This window comes from Crocodylus siamensis, chromosome 11 (genome assembly GCF_052110815.1).
Source record: "Crocodylus siamensis isolate JL-2025a chromosome 11, ASM5211081v1, whole genome shotgun sequence".
Lineage (NCBI taxonomy): Eukaryota > Metazoa > Chordata > Crocodylia > Crocodylidae > Crocodylus > Crocodylus siamensis.
This window is the reverse complement of record NC_143405.1, coordinates 59,766,717-59,792,179: the sequence shown is the minus strand read 5'-3', so window position 1 is coordinate 59,792,179 and position 25,463 is coordinate 59,766,717. Positions and strand designations below refer to the sequence as shown.

General features: G+C 44.0%; 1 protein-coding gene across 9 annotated transcripts in view; it reads right to left on the bottom strand.

Moving 5' to 3' along the window:
- The window catches only part of FOXP1 (forkhead box P1), a 442,295-nt gene that overhangs the window by 411,383 nt on the left and 5,449 nt on the right, over positions 1 to 25,463 (bottom strand). The window contains exon 3 of one of the 9 annotated variants that reach the window (XM_090021542.1): positions 14,728 to 14,892. The exons of the other annotated variants lie outside the window; for them this stretch is intronic. The gene's annotated coding sequence lies outside the window, so the exon portion shown is untranslated. The remainder of the gene's footprint in view (positions 1 to 14,727; positions 14,893 to 25,463) is intronic. 9 annotated transcript variants of the gene reach the window in all.

Sequence of the window (25,463 nt, the reverse complement as noted above, 5' to 3'; positions counted from 1 at the left end):
GATTCCCCTCCCCTACAACCAACAACAAACTTCTGTTTGCTCTGGGGGTACGGCTGCAACTTGGAGCACTTTGCAGGAATCACTGCAAGTTACAGCTGGGAGATGCACTTCTGTCTGCACCCAAAAGGAGCTAAGCAACGGTTCCCAGTGCTCTCCAGGCTAGAGGAGGATAGGGTTTGGTTCCAACATTGCAGCATCTTTACATATAAGCATGGTACTGGTGAACCAGGCCTACCTGAATGCTGTCTTCACATCTAGGTCTCCCAGGACCTGAATTTCTCAGGGATCCTGGTTTTCCCTGTTTAAAAAACCGGCCAGTTTTCTAAAAATGTTACAAATTCTCTAATTATGCCTCCCAAACTCAGTGATTAAAATGAAACACCACTATATAGATAGGTATCAGCCAAACACCGTGTTTTATTGAAATATTTACAAGTTGAAAGCCATTTGGAAGCCTACCAGTGTCTCAATCGAATTAATTCTAAATACCTATAAATGTTGGGTGTTTGATTTTGGTTTTTTTTATCATGGAAAAATCAGAGGTCCCCATGCCTCCTTCTCTCACCAGGACACAGGTCCAGCTGCAGCTGTGCCTCCCCCTACTGCTTTGTGGTACTGAGCAGCCCCAATATGCCAGTGTCTTGCCCATGCCAGTATCCCTCACTCCCTGCTGGTGCCCTCCACTCCCCAACCAGAGCCCCCCCCAACCCCTGCTTGTTGCCCTCACCCACAGCCCTCTGGCCCCCAGCTGCCAGGGCTATGGGGCCAGGGACCCAGGCCCACAGCCCAATCCCCCTACAGCAGTGCCCAAGCCCCAGACTTTCCAGACTTATCTGCACGGAGCTGTTCTCCAGGCTGCCTGGCAGCCATGCGCATGTGTACATGCTCATGACACCCCCTGCCTGACAGCCCTCCTCCTACTCGCCCCACACCCTTTCCTGCATTTTTCTCTAAACTTTTTAGGGGCCCCACGGGCCAGACAGAATGGCCTGGCGGGCTGTATTTTGCCCACCCCTGCTTTATAGGTATCAAGCAAGTAGCACAACATCCTTGAACCAAGAATTCAACACTAAAATGCAGCCACCCCTAGGGGTAAAACAAGGAAATCACTCCCTTTCAAAACGTCCCACGTCCCAATCGCTCCCACGCCCGACATGCCAATAGTTTAAGCACGAAGTTCAAAAGGATACAGCATCCAACTGAAAACTCCTCCGAAATCTGCAATTCTGGATTGAACATGTTCAGCCTCATTCTGATGTGAGAGCACAAGTCCAGGTTCACGTGCACAGATCATTTTCTGTGCTAGGCACCCCAAGAGGAAAACGAAGCAATAAGGACAGGCCTGACTCACGCCTGCGGTTGAAGGTGTACACATCATTCTGCAAATTGGGACGCTCCACTTCAGATCAGCACTTGGACTTGGAGCAGACGGGGCTTTTCAAAGGTAATGGCAAATTCATCAGGGCTAGGCACCGACACTTCAGAGCTCCCCCTACTATCCCGGTGATTTGTTTAACAGCTTGTAAAATCATTTAAAAAGGGGAGCCACTTACCCATCCTCTTGGCTGGCGATAAGGAATCGCGGTGGGATTGCTACAAGGGAAAGGAAATTGGGAAATTAAAAAGAAGTGGCTGGGGGAGATAAAAATCCCCGATCTCACTCTAGTTAAGCAGGACAGTTGTGTTTCAGAAACAGATGGGAAGAGAGTGCTCTTCGCGGGCAAATTAGAAGAGGAGGTCAACGAGACAAGAGGGCAAGGCTGATGTTTAAAACAAGTTCGTTTGACTTGGGCTCTGCATTTCGCTGACAGCCTGATGCGAAGGTTGGCAAAGCAGATAACAGGCTCCCGTTCATTGGCTCCACCAGCAAATACACATGGTTTCAGGGGAAAACTGTTCCTTCCTGCAGGAGATTTAATGCTAGAAATCTAGAGACCAGCTGTAGGGGAGAGGAGCTGTGGAAGCTAACACTCCCATGGTAAGAAGGGGCCAGGGAGCTACCACTGGGCACATTTTCCCTGAGCGGAGACATCCCCCAGACTTGCAGAAGTTTAAGGGAAAGGAAAATCCTTAAAAATAGAGAGACTTAAGATATTTTCTTTAAATGAAAAATTGGCTTCTGCTTTATTATAAAATGTAGCATGATCTCAGAGAGGTTACAGCTGTGCTTGGGGAAAGTTTCCACTGAACTAGTGTATTCACTTAAAGAAGAAAATAAATCCTGGAACTGAAGCCACTCGAAAGGAAGTGCCACACCTCAAATACTTCTCTTTCTAGGTTTACTATAACCCTTCCCCCGCCTCACTACCTAGAAGGCTTGAAAACTAACTCTCAGACATTGGAAAGATTTTTCACACCTCATTTTATGAGACAAACCAAAGAAAAGGTTAGACAATTTTTTAAAATTTATTTAAACTCACGTGTTAGTTGCATCAAATTCTGTGAAGATAGGAAGTCTGAAAGTAGGTCTGCAAAAACAACCCTATTTCTGCTTAGCAAACCCATCCTCCTATGCCAACAGGCACTCCCTGAATCAGAGCCCACATTGTGTGCCTCAGTCTTAGTTAAAGAGCATGGTGCTGGGGTGCCGCAGCTACCTGCAGCCATCAGCATGAAGGAGGAAAAGGAGTTTTCTCCTGTGCAGCTTCAACTTACCTCTTAGCAGAAACCATCTTCCTCAGTGGTAAGAGAGCACACAAGATCCCTGGGGTAACACTGGAGTTTATACTGGATGCTCATGATAAAAGTCCTGTAACTCTCGCCGTGTCCTCAGCTAGCTGGAAAAGCAGCTCCAATACTATACAAAAGCATCCTCTTAATTAAACAGATCTCATCAGATCAGGGTTGCATTATTTCCAAGAATGAGTCTATAATTAGCTAAAAGACTGGTATTTGACAGTGCTTATGGCTTGTTTACAAGGATTTGGAAACCTTTTCTTCCTTTAAGCTGTTTTGAAATATGTTAGGATGAAGCCAAAAGATATTTTATGCGAGAGGATGTATACTTGCCCAAATCTAAGCATTGCTTAAAATACTGGTACAGGCTCCTGCATTTCTACCAGAAAAGGAGGCAGTGCAATTTTAGAGCTTCCCTTACTGGGGGGGGGGGGGGAATAAAATTCCTGCGGGATCGCAAATGTGACTTCCCACTTCCTAGACCAATGCCAATGCAGGGAAGAAGTCTCCATGGAGAAGGCAAGGTTCACAATTCTCAATGGATACTCTATGGCTTAGTTGTTTTTTTTATCAGAATCCAAGATTAAAAAATAAAAAGGGGGAGGATGGAGGGGCAGGGAGCGTGGCAGACGGACAGGGAAGGCTCATTTATTAGCTCCCTGGACTAAAACTCAGTCCCTGCCCAGAGTACTCCTATATTCGTTATTCTGAGATAAACAAACAATTTAATCTGCGCTCACTTAAGCAAGCCATTTAAAGGGGGCTTTCCTGCAGGAACACCCATCTCATTTCCTTCCGATTCAGACACAGGCAAACCCTGTTTTCATATTGAATCAAAGTAAGAAAGACCGACATGCCCCGACTCCGGGGTGGAATCAGCACGGTCTTGCAGCTCCAAACAAGGGGGCACCTCCAACAGACAAGCCCCTGCCCTAACCTGGATGAAAGTGCAAGAGCTGATCCAAGCAAAGGAAAGCATCTTGTGGCTTTACTGTAGATGTTTGTCACCATGGCAGCAGTTTGAACAGGAAAGAAAGGGGTACAACGGGTTTCCCATTCAAGAGTTAGGCTGGGGCAGTGAATTCCCAAGCAAGACAGTTAAATGAAAGCAAGAAAGGTGTATATTTGCAGAAGGGAAGGTGCAACGGACAACTTTTTGTGAGAAATGTGATTCTCTGCCAGACCACAGAAGGCACAAAGGAGGGCTTCCCTCCAGCTTCAGATCCAACAACGTCAAGGCTCCTTTCAACCCAGACATCAGCTCAGAGAGCAAATAAAGTTGCCGGTAAGAATCCAGGAGAATGCTTGTCCAAGCCTGCAGATCTCGCTCTTCTTCCAGCATCTGTCCTGCATCTGATTAGGCTGCTAGTGGGCTTCGTAGCCGTACTCTTAACTGTTTCAACATATTCCTGCTATCCAGTTAACTAATCTGCTAGATTGGTTGCAACCAGAGTGAGAGTGGTCTCCCCCAATGCAATTCCTCAGGGACCTGCAGAAGTATCTCGCTGCACAGGTCAGTTCCTCAATGCCATGTTCAGCTCCTAATTACATCAATGGCTTAACAATCCCATGTGTACTAGGCTTCAATATGTGGGATTGCATGCAAGATCCAGGACATGCCAGAGCACACCAGACCCAGTTTCCAAATCCTGTTGCTTGGATTCAGTAACAATTTGGAATTTCAACAAGTTAATTAACTTTGGGGAGATGTGGGAGGAAGGGCGGTTCCCACGAGCACGGAGCTGGACTGATCTTGGAGGTGGCAAATGACAGAAGGAGGAGCAATGGGCTCAAGGTGCAGCATGGGAAGTTTAGGTTAGATATTAGGAAAAACTCTTACTAGCAGGGTAGTAAAACACTGGAACAGGTCACCCAGAGAGGTGGTAGAAGGTCCATCCTTGGAGGTTTTCAAAACCCAGCTCGACAAGGCCTTGGCTAGAATGATGTAGTTGGGGCTTGTCCTGCTTTGAGCAGGAGGTTGGGCTAGATGTGACCTCCTGAGGTCCCCCCACCCCAAACCCACATTTTCTATGAAGGTTAGGATCACAAGACAGTTCTGATATTCCTGCTATTGCACTGTTCGAACCTAGGCTGCCTGTCAAATAATGAGGTCTTATCTCTGAGCAGACTCGTGCGAAACGGACAGGCAAAGGATGAAGACAGCATAACGCAAGCCATACCTGAACTCCTCTGCCCTTTTAGCTTGCTGGCTGTGCTCGTTCCAAAGTGCCAGACAAGACCACAGGTCACGACTGAGACACGTTCGAGAAGCAAAATAACATGCCTATTACTCAACACAGACAGGTAACACAGTTCCCAAACTGTTTGGTTAATAAAGCCTACCAGCTGACTGTAGTCCCTACACTAGAGGGGACAGCTAGGCAGATCCAGACTTGCCCTCGATCACAAATCTTCTGTGCATTTCCCAGGACGTTGAACTGCTGGCATCAGGAGGTCCCCCACCGAAGCAAAAATGCTAGTACTCGCCCCCCTTTCGAGCTATCAGGCACTCAAAGTTGGCCTCCCTCCAGATTTGAGGTGCCAAACCACTGTAAGGGACAATCTAAACACACAAGGCAGGCAGAGGGTTGGCGGGACAAGCAGAACGGAGAGATCAAGCGACTTGCCCCAGGTCACACAACAGTTTACTGGCAGAGGAAAAGATGGAGCCCAGACTCACTGCTGGAGCCGCTTGACCCACTCTGCCCCTTTTTTTTTTCCTTCCAGATGCGATTCTTCCTACTACTTCTTCTCAAAACCCATAAAGCAAATACTGGAGAAGTATGGTGGAAAGCTTATCTAACCTTGCAACTACCAGTCTCCGGCCTGGCAATCTCCGAGCCGGCTGATTTCCCAGCTTTTCCGAGGTGAAGCTGTAAATTTCACAAGGAACGAAAGCAAGAAGCCAAACAACTGGGAATACCGGAGGTGTTACATGAAGATGTAAAGGGAGTCAAAAATGCTGTGCTGAAAGCCGTTTCTAATCCTGCCGCTAAGAGAAAGCAACTTTACTGACCGAAGGCTTTTTTTACATACAATTTATTGTACGGACGACTGGCAGTCCCGCCAGTACATCAACATTATTTGCTTTGTTTGGACCTTGCAATGAACATAGGACTAGAAGAAAGGAATTCTTAAATTCCTTCCCCGGTTCTAACATGACTTCCCCTTCTGTAGCCTTTGGCAAGTGACTTCATGCCTGCATTCCTCCCTTTCACCACGTGCCAGGAGGAGACGAACACTGATGGCGCCCGAACGCATCCCGATTGTTCTTGTTCAGGCCTTTGGAAGATGAAGAGTTCGAGCCAGGCCAAGGCCTAGGTCAGGATCTGCAGAAAGTAACTAGCGAATTTCAGTGCCCGGCCCTCATGTCCAACTTGTGACAGTGTTAAACCTCCCAGCTTTCAGAGGCTGGGTATTCCCCATTTCCCAAAAAAATAAAAATCAGGCTTCTTGAAGGAGAGCTCAAGATGGGCATCAAGGGGATTTACAGTCGCCTCTGAAAATCCTGGCCCCAATGTCCAATGAGAAATTCCCCTCTCCCCTTCAAGCCACCTGCTTGAGCTCCCAAAGCAATTTCCTGCACGAACTATCAGTTTTACTACTTTGTTTCATCTTCTCACCAGAGGCTGCTTAAATCTCTCTAAGGACAGGACCGATCAAGTTCCCTTGATCGTGGCTCTACCGTGATCACCTCCTACCACTGCAGGTTCCTGTTGTTAAAAGAGTGGGCCCGAAGTGATAAAAGACTAAAAGGATTTTTATGCACTCTTGTCTTTTCTGGAACACTCACGTGCATTTTATTTTCTGGAACTACTTTCATTTGAAAGAGCAAATCCTGCTCCCCTTACCAGAAAAGAAGGTTTACATCTGCTTTTACTTCTGTGCCCAATACAGAGATGGGTTTGACAGGTTCCCTGTGCGATCAGGGGCTTTTATTGGTCCACCGACAGATGTACTCCAGTACAAAAAAAAAAAAAAAAATAGAAATTAAAAAAAAGCCAAGCACATGCTCTGCAATACTCATACCAGTAAAAGTATAAAACTGGACCTTTAACAAAACTGGTATGAACTGATAATGAATGTTCTGCATTTTATTCATAAACCTGCTGCTAATGGTGACTGCAGTACAGATACTGTTTCTCCATGAAAACAACTGTCAAAGTAACCAAAAACATCAGTGAAAGACAAACCCATATCCCCAAAGTTGTGCCAACTTCAAAGATACTTTAGTCTGAGAAACGGAAACGGGGAGGGAGGGGACAGAACTCACCTAAAAAAAAGAAGGGGGGGCAGTAATCAATACCAAACTTTAATTCTTTATTTTTCTGCAGCAGTTTCTATCAGATTATCTCCACACATTTTACAAACATCATTTAAAAGTTTTCCAACACCGCATTAAATGAAGGTTCATTTTATATACATAGGCATACAGAAGTTACAGGATTTTTAAAGGTTAGTTACAGATCAAGAAATAAAACCAGGAACTTCAGCCTTTTGGCCCACCGTTCTAGTCTCCAGATCAATACTGGATACTACTAGCATTCAAGAAAAAGAAAAAAAAAAAACAAAGACAGATATACTCTGCCCACATTTAAAAATAAAAACCTAAGAACTGTTTATTTCATTTTCGGGGGAGGAGAGGCAGTGGGGGTTTATGAGGAGGAGGAGGATTATTATATCTGGAGAAGAGCTGGGGAAACAAACAAAGAAAAGAAAAAAGTAGTTCCAAGGGGTTTATAATTCATCAAAAGCAATATTATTTTTCAAGGCAGTCTATAGAAATACCTGCTATGAAGTCCAGCGGTCAAGGTATCAAATGTGATTATGATTTTTTAAGCAAAGTTACAACTGGTTCCTAATATTATTTAGGGGGATGGTATGCACAGCATAAAAATATTGTACGGGGCATACTAAAGACAGACAAAGTAGCAGCATTTTAATTAACGTTTACATAATCCATTTGAATTATTATTTACATAATCTTGCAGCTGCATTCTTCAATAACGATTGCTTGTCCATCCATTTTTCTCAGAATATTTCATAACTTTTATTTTATCTGCATTTGGAGGTTTGAATGAAATCTTGCTGGGAGGAAGTGGAAGTGAAACAAAGTATGAAAAAAATAGCCAAACCTTCCTGTAGAGCACAGAGGATGGCAATGGAAGATTTCAGTGAAGCACCTCTCTGCAGTATGGGCACGCACATGACAGCTGACAATTCCACTACCAAGAAAAGACATCTTCAAAAATATTTTTAAAAAAAAGAGTCAATACAATTCCAATTAGCTTTGACGTCTATTTGGATCTAGTCCTGTGTCGCATTAATAAAAATGTTTGGTATCACAATATGTTCCTAACTTGATTGCAGTTTTGGTATGACAATCTCTACTCCTCTACTCATATGAGAAAAGGAGATATCATACATAAAGTGATGCATGGCTTGATTTGGCTCGCTTATATTAGCATTTTGCTACAGGTTGGGTTTTTCTCATGGTTAAGCAACTGATATTTAAAATACACTGAAACACTGGACAAATTACCATCAAAGCCCAAGTGGTGCAATGACTGATGGGACTCTCCCGAGGAATAAAACCTTTTGTAAAGTTCCTAACGCACTTTGGGGTCCTTTATTTTAAACCTGCTGTCTTTTCTTTCAGGTCCATATTCTGAACCTCGCGTTGGTTTCTGCACTGTAAATTTTAGATAATGTCTAGCGATATTGGAGATCAGGTTACAGTGCAAGGGATAAGAGATAAAAAAACAATCTGCAGAGTTCCATCTGGAGGCAGAGAACAAAGCCTAGCAACCTGAAATGAGAGCAGCCCATCATATACTGAATCTGCCCAACCCGTAGCTGCAAATGTCACCAAAATACTGTAGTCAGAGAATATTAAATTTTAAAAAATTCCTATTAACCAAAAAAGGAAAAAAAAACAAAACAGGGGATTTAAACAAAAGATTTCAGTGTCAGAGAGAATTAGTAAAAGCTAAAGGAGTCCAAAAGCACTTTCATATTACTAATCTCTCAATTTTTGCCATTTATAATATTTAATAAAATTATGCATATGGCTTATACCTTTAAAGAAAACTCTGGGGAACTGTGGTGAAAATGCTGGACTCCTGAATGCAGTTGTCAGAGTACAGTCTATTCACACCAACTCACAATACAGAGAGGTAAGATGATCGGCCGTGCTCACGCAGAATTACACAGCCAAATGGCCGGTCTTGGGAGCCTCCTTCTCCCCTTAGCCCCGACGAGAGCAAACCTAAAGGGGCCTACTCGCAGGAGCAAGAGGCTGTGGGAACAGACCCAAAGCTTTTGGCACAGTAATGCAGCATTAATACAAGTTACAAAATGGTTAAAATCTGAATGTTTTCCTTCATGAAAAATAACACACTTAATGCTTTTCATCTGGCACATAAAATTTACAATACCTCTAGGAACATTTTCTTTGGTTAAATCAACACTATTGGTACTTTTTAGCCTTTAAGTGTATTACGGCCCCGGCCTTTTATGAGTTTTTTTGGTTGTTGTTTTCACCCATTGTAATAAACTTTTCAGAACCAGGCATGATCAACGATAAAAAGCATTCCCATGTCAAACAGTTTTAACTGCAACTTTTAAACTAATAATAAAATGCGAATCAGATTCAAACCCTACTTTTATAGCTGTGATCCCGATGCAATTAATATAAAATAATTGTCTGTGGGGGCCAAAAGAGAGACAGAGTTAAAGCACTTTAGCGCTTTCCCTAAAATTGTTTCCATGCCGTTTCCATCAGGCTGCTGCAGCAGATGTTGGCTGTTAAACTGTGCAGACGACACAGTTCATGACTTTTCGGAGACGGCTGTGTGCCACATCTGTAGTTGATGAAATAGAGTGCAGAAGTGTGGCAGACAGAGAAAGAAAGTGTGAGAGAAGCAGACGCAGGCCGGGCCAAATGAATTGTCTTCAACGCCGGGGCTAAAAATAGATGCACACTCACACTTATACAATCTCTTCGGCCAACCTTATAAACCCTCGTCTGTCTATCCTATTATGGAGTCAGCCTATCGGAGGGACTTCCTGAGCACAACTTCAGCTGTGGAGAAAATGAGAGCATCCAGGAAGCAATGAGTTCACACGGAGGAAGCAAACTGTGGCGGCATTCTCCAACTGAAGCCTCTCTTAGATCCTCATTAACTGGGCTCCAATCCAAGTTCATCCGGGCCCCAGAGAAAGGCAATGCTTGTGTTTAGTCCGCACAATACTGACATAACATTAACAGATTTACATATGCAAAACTGTGAAGCAACAGGCATTCCCCCTCAATTGACCCACGGCTTGTAGTGGCTGCCGAGTTATTCCCTGCTTAGGTTCTGTAACCAAGTGGGCGTCATGCGACTACCATCTGGGTACCACTTATTTAAAGCTGGCAGCCTCTCGGTAATAGGCAAGCTGGCAATAAGCAGGAAGGGAATAAATTGCATCATTTAGTTAACATCCACTTGCTTTGCGGCTGTTAAAAACCCATGACTGAATAATAATTTGGTTATTTCTTTTGCCAGACAATGCTGTCAGCCAAACTGTACGACGCAGGCTGCATGAACGTCAGCTTGCAAAATTTCCACTTTAAAAATAAATTAAAGAAATTCAGGGGACAACGTGAGCTACGAAGTTTTTCCTAATGTTGGCGATCCGCAGGCAATCGCCGTCAAAAAATAAACGTCTACTACCATAGTAGCCAGATTTTCTATTAGCCGCCCAGCCCCGCTCGTTAAACAGATCAAACAGTGACAACCTGTAATGAGGTGAGGAATTGGGCCTGTTTATGGGGATGCTTGTTAGAGGTGAACATCTTTCAATTTCATGCCGCTTGCTGCCCGTCTCATCCTAAACCTTAATTCTTAGATTTTATCATTTCCTTCTAACTTAACTGCTTTCACACAAATCCGTATCAAAGAAAAAGGCTGAAACCCTAGACCACTGAAATATAGCTAAAACATATCCTTTGTAAAAACCAAAGCTTTTGAAGTGGGTTTCTCTTTGGGGCTCGTCAGTTTACGGTAAGTTAAGTTACCAATAGTAATCAATTTGGGGGTCCCAATTTTCTTAGGAATAGAAGCAGTCTGGCATGCACATATCTCAACGCTAATCTTCCTTCCAGACTGAAAGGAAAAGCCCATGCTGGGTATGTTACACTTGTGTTGCAAAGATAATGAGGGTTTGCATTATAAAGTGAGAAAAGTCAGAAGGAACATTTTCAGCGAGATTAATGGCTAAGAAGAGCTAAGAACACAGTCCGAGGGTACGAGTTTACTGAACGCAGGCTGCAGCGGCTCAGACTTCTACAAAGTCGGACTTAGCCTCCCTTATTACATTTTGAAAGGATGTCAGAAACAGGACTCTGAAGTGCAGAAATAATTTAAGACAACTGATAGTAAGTGGGAAACTTGAGTTCATTAGTAACTGGCTCCCAGTATTGACAATTCATGACAGCCTCAGAGAGCCTCGGGGAGTGGGACAGAGAAGAAGAGTCAGATTGCACGGCACTTAGCATGTCTTTTAAACAGCTAGTGGCAGCTTCCAATGTGCACCTCAAGTACAGCCAGCATTGGGGGATTATGGAGTAGGGCATAAAGGGTGCCAGAAGACAGCGGGCCGGAAAGAAAAGGTGAGCGGGGAAGCACGCAGTTCCCCCTACCCAGCCCTGCCTGGACTCCACTTTATCTTTTTATGAGATTGAAGCCCCTTGGAGGAGTGTACGTCACACGTGTGACAGGAAATTAAGATGCACACCATTGCAGCACCAAACAGCAGAGGATCGCACGTGTTTTGATGCATGCTGAATTACAAAAGCAAATGCCATTTCCACAGGGGTGAGTTGGAAGAACCACAGGACAGACAGCATTACAACCGGGTGGTGTGAGCATCTGCAGGATTGACTCTTTAATGCTTCCCAGCGCAAGACACTGACTTTTCACTTTAAGGTACTTTAATCCATTCTTCATTGTGCAATGGCATCATGATGTTCTTGCCATCACGCTTAGAGGACACCCGACTAGTCCAGGGCGGGGATCTAATTCCATCCTGCATCCCAGGCAGGTAAAAGAACAGGCGATTCCCTGCACAACACTGGACTTGCAGCACTGCGCATAGGTGGCAAAGTCCCCAGCTTCTCTGCTCACCTTCCACACTCACCAGACAACGAGGGCGCATTCAGAGGAGCACACACGTGCTATTTAAGGCACCGCAAACTGCACTGGGCACACGTGCACCTGTTCGCTGCGTTGCTAACTTGCAGCGCTGCTAACTTGCAGCGCAGCACCAAAATTTGACACTGGGAGACCCCAAGAGTCAAAAACAAAGGCCACAAAAAGTGGTGGCCTGGGTGGCAGCAGCATGTACCACCAGAAACAGAGCCTAGCAAGCTACTGCCATGTTCTGGCTGCTGGCCAGCGTCCAGGCAGCCAGAATGGCACCGCTGCTGCCCAGGAGGTCGCCAGGACCCCAGATAAGGCTGCTGGGGCCAACACAGGTGCTGGCTCCAGCATCCCTTTACCCCACCTCAGTTAATTTGCTGCGTGGAGCCCACTCAGGGGCATGCCCTGGGACAAAAAGCAGTGGCACATTTTTGTTCTGCTGCTTTCTGTGCTGCAGGAAACACATACCCCTGCATATGCATGCTCATCTGGACGTACCTCTGCTGCCCAAAGGGCACATGCACTCCCTTGCAAAACTAGCTCAACCACAAAAAGAGGAAGGGGGGGGGGTGCATAGAGCATGCTCAGTGCTGTACAAAATATAGCTCCAAACCAAGGAGAGGTGAGAGGAGGGTTATGAGAGAGGAAGATGGAAAGGAAATAGGAAACAGAAATAGAGGATAGGGAAAGAAAGAGAGAGAAAAAACAAAAACTAACAGAGAAAATGAGAGATGCCAGAAACGGTTCCAGTGGCCAGTTGCCAAATCCAGCACAAAGCAGCCTCCAAGAAAATAAAGCTTGGAAACCACTGAAACATCTCTGATAACAAATACCAGCTTGCACAGCCTTTTAAAGATGTACCTGTTTTTGTCTGGATAATTACGCTGCATTGTCAACCACACTAATTAAGAGTAAACCAACCAGGCCTAAGCTTTTCTTTGGGAAAGAGACCCCAAAACCTTCACTAACTTGACCAAAATGATCTTTGGGAAAATGGGCGTCATCTAAAGCATTTGTACTACTTAGATGGTTTAAAATGCAACCCACCATAGGTTCCTGGCATTTTTAATTCTAGGTGCTGCGTATGCAAGAGCACCACACTAGTGGCACATATTGTACCATCATCTCCCTAATCACCCTCCAGTTATTTTTCTCCAGTAGGTCTAGGAGATTGTCAAAATAAGTCCCGCAACACCTACCAGCAACAAATTCAGCACAACAGACACGAATTTGGTCCCACCAAATAAAAAAGACGAAGGAAAATACATTTATTTGTAGAAAATATGTCCCTTCCCATCATCATCAACTAGATGATGGGTGAATTTCTTTCCTTGCACTGTACCCTGGGAGTGAGACATTTAACTAGCACACATAGTACAGTCCTGGATTCATCATAAATAGAGTGTATTTTTAAATGCATTAATTATGAAACAGATGCTTCCAGGATTCCAATGGAGGACATTTTAAAATCCCAGTGTACGCTTTTCTGAATCTGTGCAATTTCAAGTTCTCTTTTTTTAAATCCACGTCATATTTATTTAAAACCAAGGGGGAGTCAACTGTTGCCCAAAAATTTTAAGTGCTTTTAATACAGTCTAGAAAATGCCTTCTGCTTTGTGAGTTTTGCACAAATCTAGATCCCAACCAGGTTTCTCCAATTTCTTTGCTGTGCTGCAAGGGTTTAAAGATTAGCAGGAAAGTGAACATAAAGTTTCCATTTGCCTCTTCATACTAGGCAACGTTATTTCTCTCTGCAGCGTACCTCAAGCTCCTCCTCCGTGCAGGCTGCAAACACGATCTAGAGGAGCGTGACACACAGCTGAGCTTCCGACTGACACCGGCCACGTGACAACGAGGGCAGGTCACTCGGCCTCTTTGGAGAGCACTTCATGGACTGACTAGTCACCGAAGAGTACTTGAGAGCATCATGAAACACCTCTCACTAAGAGGTGATGCTTGGCATCCACAATATGCCTGGCCTCAGTAGCCCCAGGAGCACAAGTCCCATTGTCACTACTGAATAGATCGCTGGTACAACCACGCTCTAAGCTGCCTACCATGAAATTACTACCCTAAAATCGCTACGAGTGTTTTATGTAGCTAACAGACACCATAGAGAACTGTGCAATCAAAGCATTTACTCTTAGCGGGTTTTGGACACGGAATAGAAGAACTCCTAAACCTAGCTCTGTCAATAAAGTCTTTTATTGCCCTTGCTGCTACGACGGCAAAAATGCAATATCTAGGTATCAACAGCAAAACAGAGCTGCATCAGCACTGCGCCGTTACTTGGGGAAACGGCCAGTCCTCCGGCCAAACCGAGGATGCCCGAGATAAGCAGGCACAACTTCTCCAACTAAAATCGTGGCTGAATTTGTACTGTGCATCTTGATCCTCATTTAAAGCTGTGTGGTTGAAAGGCGTTAGCTAGTATGTCCTACAACTTCAGCACAGGCAGAGCCGGGTAAACTTTACCGAGCCAAACTAGGTCAAGAGAAAGGTTACACGGGCTCCTCTGGAAAAAGAGAAACAAAAAGCTGAATCAAATGGCTCCTTGTCAGCCCCAGATACAGTCCAGCAGTTATCATAGGGGTCATATATCCACAACTCTGATCTTCTGCATTGAACTCAGAATGAGCTGGGGGGCAGCTTTTTTTCCCCCAGATGCTCACTCTGCCTGCAGCTCTGGGAAGATGGCAAGGCCTGTATGCCGCTTTGTTCTGCTGGCTCTTTATTTTTTTTTTTTTTAATATTTTGAGTATTTCAAAAGAGGCAGTGGGGGGAAATCCCTAACCAAGAATATCAATTCAAATGCATCATTCACATGTATTTTTACAGCAGGAGAACAACGCAGATGCAAGCTTACCTTTACAGAAGGGAAGTTTGCTATAAGGAAGTGTGTAACATGGCATTCCTGGTCACCACGCCAATGCTGCCTCCCCTTCCTCAGCACAGGAAGGTAGGGCAATAGATCCTGAGACCTCCTGGTAAATCTGCAGAAATTCTGTTGATTTGCTCCCTTTATTTATACCTGTGGAGAAACATGGCAACTACACACCAACATGAAACCAAAAGGAGATGAAACTAGCCAAAAAGCCTCTCTGCTATCCCCTCCAGCAAAGACCGCCACATCCGGGGTCGTGCCTTGCTTGCATCCTCCAGAGGTTCTGCATTCGGTTTCCAAATAGAGACTATATCAAAGGAAAGGAGTAAAAGTGTTGTCCAAGGTGACGGGCAGTTTTCACGCGATACTGCAGAGGCCTTGGGGCTTGAGTGAGAACCCCAGACACTAGGAAAATGTACTGATCTACAGGGGCATGGTGCTACCGTCTTGCCCTTAGGGTTGCTTTGGAACTGGGGTGGGCAAAATACAGCCCACGAGCCGGGTCTAGCCCACCGATTGATTGCATCCGGCCCGCAGCTACCACCGCGGTCCTCCTAAAAGGCCGAGCCCCACCTGGGAGCAGCCCGTGCCACGCTCCACCCTGCGCCTGCCTGGCCAGTGCAAGCAGCTTGCTGGCGGGACTGCTCCTGCCACTGCTGCAGCTGCCTGAGCACTGCTCAGCTCGTCCTGCCACCAGCGGCTCCTTCTCCTGCCCCTGCTGTGCCGCTCCAAGCAGCAGGTAGCGCAAGGAAGTGGCAGCAGGGATGCTCCAGTTTCAGCTCCTGGCTGCCTTCCACCTACTCCACCCGCCCGGCACGACAAACAGCCTCCAGTGAGCATCCAAGCGAGTGAAAGGCAGCTCCGCCGGGAAGCTGTGCCGCTGGCTGGGGTCAGGAGCATGGCATTGACAGTCCTAGGTGCGAACAGGTGGGGTTCAGTCCCATGTGTGGCACTGCGGGGGCAGCCATGGATGGAGGGAGTGGTGGACCATCCCTGCACCTGCTCCACATCGCCCAGGCAAGCTCTGCTGCACGTGCCCCTCCTCTACCCCCAGGACCTAATGCAGGCACTCCCCCCACACACACATGCACGCTCATTCCCTCCCACATACACACACAGTATACAGAGTAAGACTTTTTTTGAGCTATTATGCATAAATGGGGACAAAAAAATATATTTTTTGAAATAAAATTGTAATATAAATCCAACATTTACTACAACATATGATTTGTCATCTATAATTTGTTTAAATGACATCTTCTGGAAGACTGCGTGCGTGTGGCCCTCGGCAGCTCACCAAAACTCATTCAGTGGCCCACCACCCAAAATCACTTCCCACCCCTACTTTAGAAGCAAAGAGCAGTTTGCACAGAACACGACGCCCCTGCACAAGTGACCGTGCAAGTCAGACCTTGTTTAGACGGAGGCGAGAGACTTCCTCGCACACGGTGGCCAATGTGCCGACACTCGACACTTCCGCTACTTCGGTCCTAGGCCTCTTCCCTACCCGTCGTGCTCCAATACCCAAAGGTTTTGAAGAACAAACACATCACCTAAGAGCGAGATTTTCACCATCTAATTTACACCACCCGCAGCCAACGTGAAAACGGGTCTGTTGGATGGAAAAGTTAGAAGGTCACTGAGATCCTGACCAACCCCATGTCTTGGCTGTGTTTCAGAGCATCTCAGAATGGCAGCAACCCAGTTCCTATCAATTATGTTATATATTTTTGTCATTGTTAACATCCGACTGATCATCTGAGAGAGAACTCTAAAGAGAAAAACCACCACTCTTATTCTGCATTGCTTAGCTTGAAGGGAAGGAAAAAAAAAAAAAAGTTACACCAACCCCGAGCACTAAAGCTTTCCTGCACCTTCTCACAAAAGGTTTAAGTCTGTGACGGTGTGCCAGACTGCAGCATGACTTCACCCCCTATAATCCCTCTGACACGTGTGAATACCTACGCTATGCCAGATTATCGGTAAGGTGATAACACTTGTATGCTGTACCTGCTTGGCACCATTTGAATGAAGCTCCCTCGGGGCTCCTAAAGTTTCACTTCCTGTTAACACGCACCTGCACCAATTTCAGAAGCAATAAAAGCATAAACCATATTTAAAGCTTTAAGCAAAGACCTAATATAAGCCTGAGTGAACCTAACGCTGCATTAACGACCATCCGTGCCATTCACTGAACACCTGGCATCTTCAACTGGTCCTCATACAGAGCCAAACAGAGGCTGTTTTGCATAGGTAGCAGAGGACAGAGCCAGAGCCACGATTTTCCAGTTGCATTCTCAATATTTCCAGCTAGAAAAGATTTGACAGAGTTTACTATACGCAAGCACACACAGCTTCTCAGCTGGCATAAGTCAGTGTAACACTTCACTGAGCTCAAAGGAGCTACACCCAGCTATGTCATGAGAAGGTCTGGTCCTGTACTTGCAAACCACCTCTTATTTTTTAATTCAAAAGCTGGTTATATTACTAACAGATAAACAAATGTATACAAGCTACGCATCCAATTACATTTGATGAACATCTACCCAGGTGATGTTTTTAAGAGCATGGCAACTAGAAACGAGGACCTCTTCTCAAGGCCCTCGTCAAGAAGGGTCAATCTCCGGACCTGCTGACCCAACGGGCTGCTAAAGGGAAAGCAGTAAAATTAAAACAACTGGAAGCAAAAAGAAACCAGTCACAATGGGATTTTGAGCCAATGCACACCACTGACCCAACTAAGTGGTATACTGACAGAGCTCCAAGGAGGAAAACAATAGAAAAAGCCAAGCTTGCATTAGTCCTGTGGCCCCGATGCCAGGTACTGCTAAGCAGACAGCAGTGTATTGTAACAGCCCGGATAAGAGAGGGAGATTGGGGAAATACCTGGCAGGTTTCAACATGATGTGCTAAAAAGTTCGGCGAACAATTGGATTTGTGCCCTTTACTGCTTCTGTGATGCATATATGAGACCTGAAATCTGGTGGGAAACCTCCTTAAATATGCTCCCAGCTATCTGTTCCTTGGAAGAACACGAAGTTTAACCCTCCAGGGACCCTCAAAAGGTAACAGATACTTGCCCTTCCTTTCTATCCAGCCTACTCATACCCTATGAGCCGTGAAAGCATGGTGGTACCAGGAGCCAGACACTCCCCTGAGATGCTCTTTCCTGGCTTTTCATCTGGCTCAAGCCAATTCACCTTCACAAGTATGGCTGTTCCCAAGCCTGCTCCAGCAGGAGTGGGGTAATACTTGTGCTTCTTCCTGTGGGACATTTGCAGAAGAAAGCAGCCAAAGCTGGCATTCTCAACACTCAAAAGAACAGGCAGAGCTCCTAACCCAGCCAGACTGTCATGATGACCGATGCACAGCACATGACAAAAAATGTCAAATTAAAAAAAAAAAGAAAATCCTTATCCTCTTTTAAAAGGGTATGTTGAGACAGAAGTAGGGCGATAAACGTTTTTAAAAGGAAAGGAAAGAGGGGAAAAAAGCATCCCACCAGAATGTAAATATCTGTGTGTGCTTAGAATAAAGGATCACCATAAAACTCTCAGTAAAGACGACTCCGGCCCACGGAAGTCTGCACAGGACTCCAGCTGAAGGACCTTGGAGCAGCGTGCAGTTTTGCAGAGACAGAATCTGGCACATTGCACTTTACTACTACAAGGGTTTGTGTTCAAGAATTACAGGACAAATCTTGCCGTCCTTTTTTAAAAGTAAGGCAAGTTCACTGTTCTGAATCAGTGGAGGATGTGACTGGGGCCTGTACTAACAGGACTCTGGAAAAAAAAAAATGTTAGGAACTGGGGAGTTAGAAGACGGGTGCATTCACTCCACTGTGCCATCCAATTCTGAAAACCTGAAACTGGATTCTGGCTTGGACGTGAATGGGGAATACGGCAGGAAAAGCTGCCCACATCACAAAACCACTCACTTGCCAAAATCTGTGCGGGCAAGACAGAGCTGCAATATAAGAGACCATTCAGTTCACACTTGAGATAAACATGTGGTAGACTCTACTTGGTATCTGGCACAAGCCAATTTTATTCACTTTTATAAGCAAAAATGTAGGGATTCCCCATGTCAGTTCTTCTATCCAATGTTTGGGAGGGGTGGGGGGTAAGCACGTCAGATTGTATTCCTAGAGCAAAGTGCCCTGCATAACAAGAAACCTATGGATGTTTGTCGTACTGGATTTTTATTACATTTCTCTTGCTCTTTCTTTCCGTATAGTTGGAACCTCTCGCTCTGTGATTTCCGTGCATCATTTTTTGATCCCATTTATATATTTTGATCTATGCATTGGTGCTGGAGGCTTTCACCGTACGAGGGACACAACCTAGCTCTTCAGAAAGCCTGTTATGGGGCATGGTGGAAGAGTCTTCATCTACACGAAGCAGACCCTGTTCAATTCTGGTTTCATGCATTTCATTTTTGAGCTGCTCTGTCCAACTAGCCTCTTAAACAGCCAAGCCAAAAAAACTGTAAAATCTTTCTAGAAGATCAGGGACCAGTCAAGACAAACATCACTGAATGGCCAGAGTCAGTGGATTATGCCAAAAAAGGCATCTTTATCTTTCCTTCTAAATTATAAAAGATTATCATTTTACTCAGCAATGACCCTTATTAAATTGAAACTCTGTACATCGGAATTAAATACGTTCTATCTGCTCAAAATGAAGTGTATTATTTATCACTAATATTTAATGACAAAAAACTGATAACTTTCTCCGATTATACCACTGATTTCCTCCAGTCATGCATCATTGGTTTCGTTGGTCATTAGCATTATCACAGTGCATAAACTCGGGCTTATGCAGCAAGTTTGAGAACAGGGGCTAGTAGCCTATATCTGCTATTTTTCCATTTGTTCAGATTTACTAGTTTACCTTCATATGTGTGGCTCTATCTAATGACATCTGTTATAATCCCTAAAAATCCTACTTAATAAATTTCCATTTCTGAATAACTTGTCTCTGCATGACAAGAATTCCTAAGCAAATCTGAAGTGCTCACTGCAAACTCAGTCTCCCTTAGGCCAACCAAGTGCCCTTTTCGGGTAAGAACATATTGCAGCCAATCTTAAAAACAAACAGGAAATATCCAGGATTCTCCAATTTATGTTTAATGATAAGGATATGCTGGAGCGCCTTAATATTTTTAAGATGAATTCAAAGGTAATGTTGCATTTCGACTTTTACGAAACAAGTTTGGGGGTTTTTTTTACTACTACAGATACTGTTTTTGCAGCAGTGAAAACAACAAATGCACATATTACAACACAAACTGAAATGTACTGAGGTGAGTCTCTGTCTGATTCTCAGTAATATCCTGTAACTAAACGGAAAGGCTAAATAACTAAATAAATGAACACCCATCCTCTGAAGAAAAAAAAAGTAACTGTTCTGTACACTACAGACCTTCAAATATGGGTGTTACCCACACTATACTTGTGCTAACCATAACTGCACTACGTACTTCTTGCATTTCTTTTTCAAAGTATTTTGAAATACCACATCACTTTGAATGGAAAATGCCTTTTAATTTTTTCAGTGTAGGATTCAAGAGTTTCAACAACTTAAGACCCAGGATCCTGTGGCAACATCAGTGTTAATGCACATGGGATAAAATTGAAGACTGTCAAATGAGAGTTAGCATGGACCATTTCAGAGAACCGTATTCCATTTCCATTTAAATCTGTAGGGGTTTTACTTGAAATGGGAGCAGGACTGGACCCTCGTTACAAGTGCTTGACTTATAAAAAGCCATTATAGTAACATCCTATTGTTGTAAAAGCAAAAAAAAAAAAAAAGGCTTGGGCAATTCCAGGCCTCGCGTCGCTCCTATGAAGTCAGTGGAGTTGCACTAGTATAAATATGGACCACAGCGTTCAGTACAAACATCCAAAGTGACATTTATAATTCTGTGCCTGCAGCAAGGTTCAGAGAATTTATACTCTGGGCCAAACTTGGCTCATACTTAATCAATAGTCACTCCAAGTGATTAAAATGCAGTTGGTTTGTGCTTACACCACATTAGTGGAAACAGAATACTGTCCTTTGTCTGTAGGGCCCGGGCACTGAACTGCACCAGCTTCGGAAGTTCACCCATTCTGCTAAAAATGCATGCTGATAAAAGCACCAATTTTCTATCATTGGAAGAAGCCCTGCTTGGGAAGAGCAGTTATGGAACTTGATACTAACATTATTTTTCCTACTATATTATGCTATTTGTCTGCAAACATTACAGTAATTTAACTTCAGCAAATGCCATTCTTTGTCAAGGCGGAAGAGATCTCTCAGTGGGCCGAATCCTGAATGGAGGCTGCATGCAGAGATCCAGGGTGCAGAAAACTAGCACCATTATGACCCCAGCCACTGTGCTTCCTATACACCTGGGTCTCGATTTGGGCCAAAAAAATTATGAAAATATTGGGTGAAATAAAATATATAATTTCAGTCTCAACAAGTGGCCCCCAAGATTAGAGGGCTCATTCCTTGCCACGGCTCTGCCCATCCCCTATGCATGTGAGCCTAAAACCTCTGCAGAAAGTTTCAGTGTGAAATCCTGCTCTACTTTTCTCCTTGGCCCAGCTCCCTCTGCACAGCTCTCCCCCAAACACAGTATAAATCACAGCTCGTAGGACAACTCTTGTACCAGAAGAAGGGAAGGATTTAAACCACCAATGTCAAAGCAACTTTTCCCTTGAGCGAGGAGTAGGGGAACTGAGCCCGTATTAACCAAATGAGTTTCTTCTACAGCTAACAAAAATTGGTCATCGGCTGGCAGCAGACAGAGATCCATGACTCACCATCAACTAACTTACCATCACAGCATAAAAGTCATTATTTAAACAACAAAAAAACTCCAAAATTCCCACAAACACTTATGAAGTTTTTCCCTACTTAGTCCCAAATACAGCACTCATTAAATAAGTTCTGTAACAACACATCTGAAAAAAGCCATAAGAAGAGAAACCAGCATTTGAAAGATTTTCTCTCTCAAAAAAGGTATTTATTCCTACCTAACCAGACACCAGCACTTTCTTTGGAGTACTTCTTACATGCTGGCCCACAGAGTAACTAACCCTTTGATAGTTGTAAAGTGAGCAGGTAAACTTCTTGTTCACAGTGTTTCGTTAATAAAATGCCTGCAAAATTCTGCCGCCCCTTCCTAAAGAAATATCAGTTAATTACTTAATCCTTCTTAATGAAATGATTAACATCCTTTCAACAAACAAGGCAGTAATGATTTAACGTTACACTGCAGGTTTCATTAAAGAACCAGCGATATGAATACTGCTTCTCTTCTCCGTCGCAGCCACTTACTTCCTCCCCTCCTTTAAATCAGCTCCATTTTTCATGGCTGTGGAGCAACTTTGACTCGGCAGAGTAGGGGAAAAAAAAGACACGTGCATCATTAGTGTTTTATTGTCACACGTCCTATACTCCAGACCCACACAAACTTGAGAACGCAAGCAAACGTGGCCTACTACAAAAGGCAAGCCTGACAGGCGCCTTAGATTTTAATGCAATATTAATTACAATGCTATTAAAACTAAGGTAAAAAATGTGGAAGAATGATTACCCCTCGAGTCAGTGTGGAAAAACACGATCACCCCTGCAGCAAATATACGGTGTAGAAATGGACCATTTATCTTGCACAGCTGCGGGGGAATGGTGGCTTGGGTCACACGCAACATTTTCAAAAGGATTTGAGAGACGGATGTTTCCCATATTTACAAGTTTTTGAAAACTACACCGTTATCACTTCCATACATCTTGAAGGGCCACAATCTTTTTCCCAAAGAAGGGGGAGGGGGGGACGCAGAATAACTTGATTTTTGTGATTAGCTGAAGCACTGAACATGTAACCAATCCTCCTCACCATGTTATCTTCCTTTATCGCAATCTCTTCAATAGAGACACGACAGTCGACTTACTATGCTCTCTTGCTCTCAAAAAAGTTTGGCATCATTGGCTTTGCTATCTAAATCAGTAATAGTGCATGTCCAGCCCTATAAAACTACAGAGGGTTTCCCAAGTTGCTTTGGGAAGTCCGACTACATCAGTTTGCTGATGTGTTAATATGCTAACCTACTAATTGATGAATAAACAGCTTGGGTTTGGCAATGGGGGGAGGGGTATTTAGCAGAAAACTAGGAGACAGCCCAGGGAAAGACATTTGACTCCAACCGCTAGCAACAATATGACTACACTGGTTGGGAAATACAGCTAAAAACCAAGATACAATGTGAGAGAAAGTGCCTGGATTCTAGGGGAGGGATTAACAATGCTGTTAGTGGTCTCCACCAACTTGCCCAACTACGCTACTTTTTCGTTGACTTCCTAGGGTCACCAAGCAGACAAGATTCTTTGGGTGAATCTGATATCTTTTATTAGACCAACTTAAGTAGCTGGAAAACAATTATTAAGCAAGCTTTCGGGTTCAAAAACCCTTCGTCAGGCTAAGGTCACCAAGGCACTCGAGCCACAGATGTCCCCCCCCCGCACTTCGCTGTCGGCCAAGGGAAGCGTTCGCTCCTCACTGCTACTTGTCCATCCCCAAGGGGAGCTGCAGAGGCTGTGAACAGAACATCCTATTCCAGTCCACATTTCTTCCTCCTCCCTCTCATCCAAGCCTTAATCCTCCCTCCTGTGACTCAGCAGCCACGATCAAAGCACGTGCACACAGTCTGGGAGAGCAGTCTGCTCCTCCAAATGCCATACCGAACCTTTCACCCATCCTCCAGGCACGAGAAAGCAGGGCTGATGCTGCACCCTCCCTGCAGGGATGAGAGCATTGCCGTGGCAGCTCTTCCAGTCCCAGAAAGCCTCCAGAAGTGCAAGGATCCTCACCCCAGCCCAATCTTCTCACATGGCACATCAACACAATTCTCACATAGTCATCTTGCGTGATACCAAAAGGAGTCGCATAAAACATAAAACACCAGATAGGCGTTTCCTACCTGTTTGACTCCAACACTTCCTATCTGAAAAATCAATTAAACCAACACCAGCACAGAGGAAAGGTTTGTGATGGGCCATCTCCTTCCTACTCACAGAGAAGTTGACTTAAAGATTACACACCTGACACTCTCACACCATGAAGACTGTACATTATTACCCCATTGCATGAGACATCTATTATATCAGAGTTTACATCTGAATTAGCAGCAGATTCAGGCTAACTTATTGAGGCAATAGACACTTGCAATAAAAATGCAACAATGACTAGTACTGTATGGAAAGAATCATGAACAGCAAACAATACACTCGAGGATCATTGGAATAAAAAGTTTTCTATTTGCTCATGTTACTTTTTGAAACCATTCCTACCAAGCGGAAGGCTGGAAAAAAAAAAAAAAAAAGCCTACAATTATTTCTGAGAACAGCACTCCCAGAAATACTGTAACATACCAGACACATGTCAATATTTCATGACATGGGCTCCATTTCAGTAGATCGGTCAAGATATTTACAGGCCTTGACAGTACTTCTGTCTTTAATTAAATTTTCACACACATACTTTAATGCAATTTAAATAGATTATTAGTTGTCAGAATATAGTATAAATTTTGTTTACGATTTAGTTACTTTAAGTACTTACATTGAGGAAACTCATTTAACCCCATGACTGAGTAGCATTAAGTGTTGAGATGAGACTTCTAAAGAGCTTCTATTGCCCTTTGCACTCTTGCAATAATCTTAAATTACTACAACTTAATTGCAATTTCAAGGCACTAAAATCAAGATGTTTTTAAAACAGCACAGAGAGGGTCAGTGGGAGAAAAAAAAATGACTTAGTCCTATTCAGGGATGAGGGTCTCCTTAAATAGAAGCTGGTTTTACTTAAGTTTTCCTTTATTCCTGTTTTGTTTTGGTTTTTTTTTAACAGAACATTATTTTCAGAACCAGATTGAATAAATAGCTATCAAGGTTACCCTCAGTATATGCTATGCAAATAGCCACTACATAATGCTGCTCATTGAACGTTGAAAAGAGATTGGTGCCAGGAGAACAGATAAAGACAAAGCCCTAGAGCACACTTGCAGAGCAGTCTGTGAGCTAAGAGACAGCCAGCACTTTCTGCAGCTTGGTAGGTCCAGAAAAGAGCAAGAAAAGGATGTTAAAGCACTCCAGACATTTTAATCAATAACTGCCTGATCACCTAAAAGAGGAACAGCTCATTACATCTTTAAACCTAAAAATAACTGAATAATTAATAGAAACATTTAATAAGGAAACTATTAACTAGTTCCTACCATGAAAGTTTTCCCTCCGATTACTGTAGGGTTTAAGCTATCCTACTTCCTCGTTACAGACTATTCAGTGACATCACCTTACTGAAGAAACTGCAGCTTCCCTTCTGATAGAGCAAGAGCTATGGGACTCAAACTATGCAGTAGCTGATGAGATCAGCAGTCTGCGAGTTTGCCTTAGTTAGCGCAAAGGAAAACAATTCCACAAATAGCAAAGCTTTATGAATTGCCTATAGCAGCAAGACAACTGGAAAGCCTTCAGCTGACAAAAAATAAAATTCAAATAAAAATAATTCAGTAACTTCACTTTGGAGCTGACCCAGTGAAGCACCTAAGCACATGCATAACTTTAAGCACAAGAAGTCGGTGGGACTAAACCTGTGGATAACGCTAAACCTGGGAGGAAGAACTTGGGCCGGAAGCCTGGAAGACCTGCCTGCATTGCAAGAACATG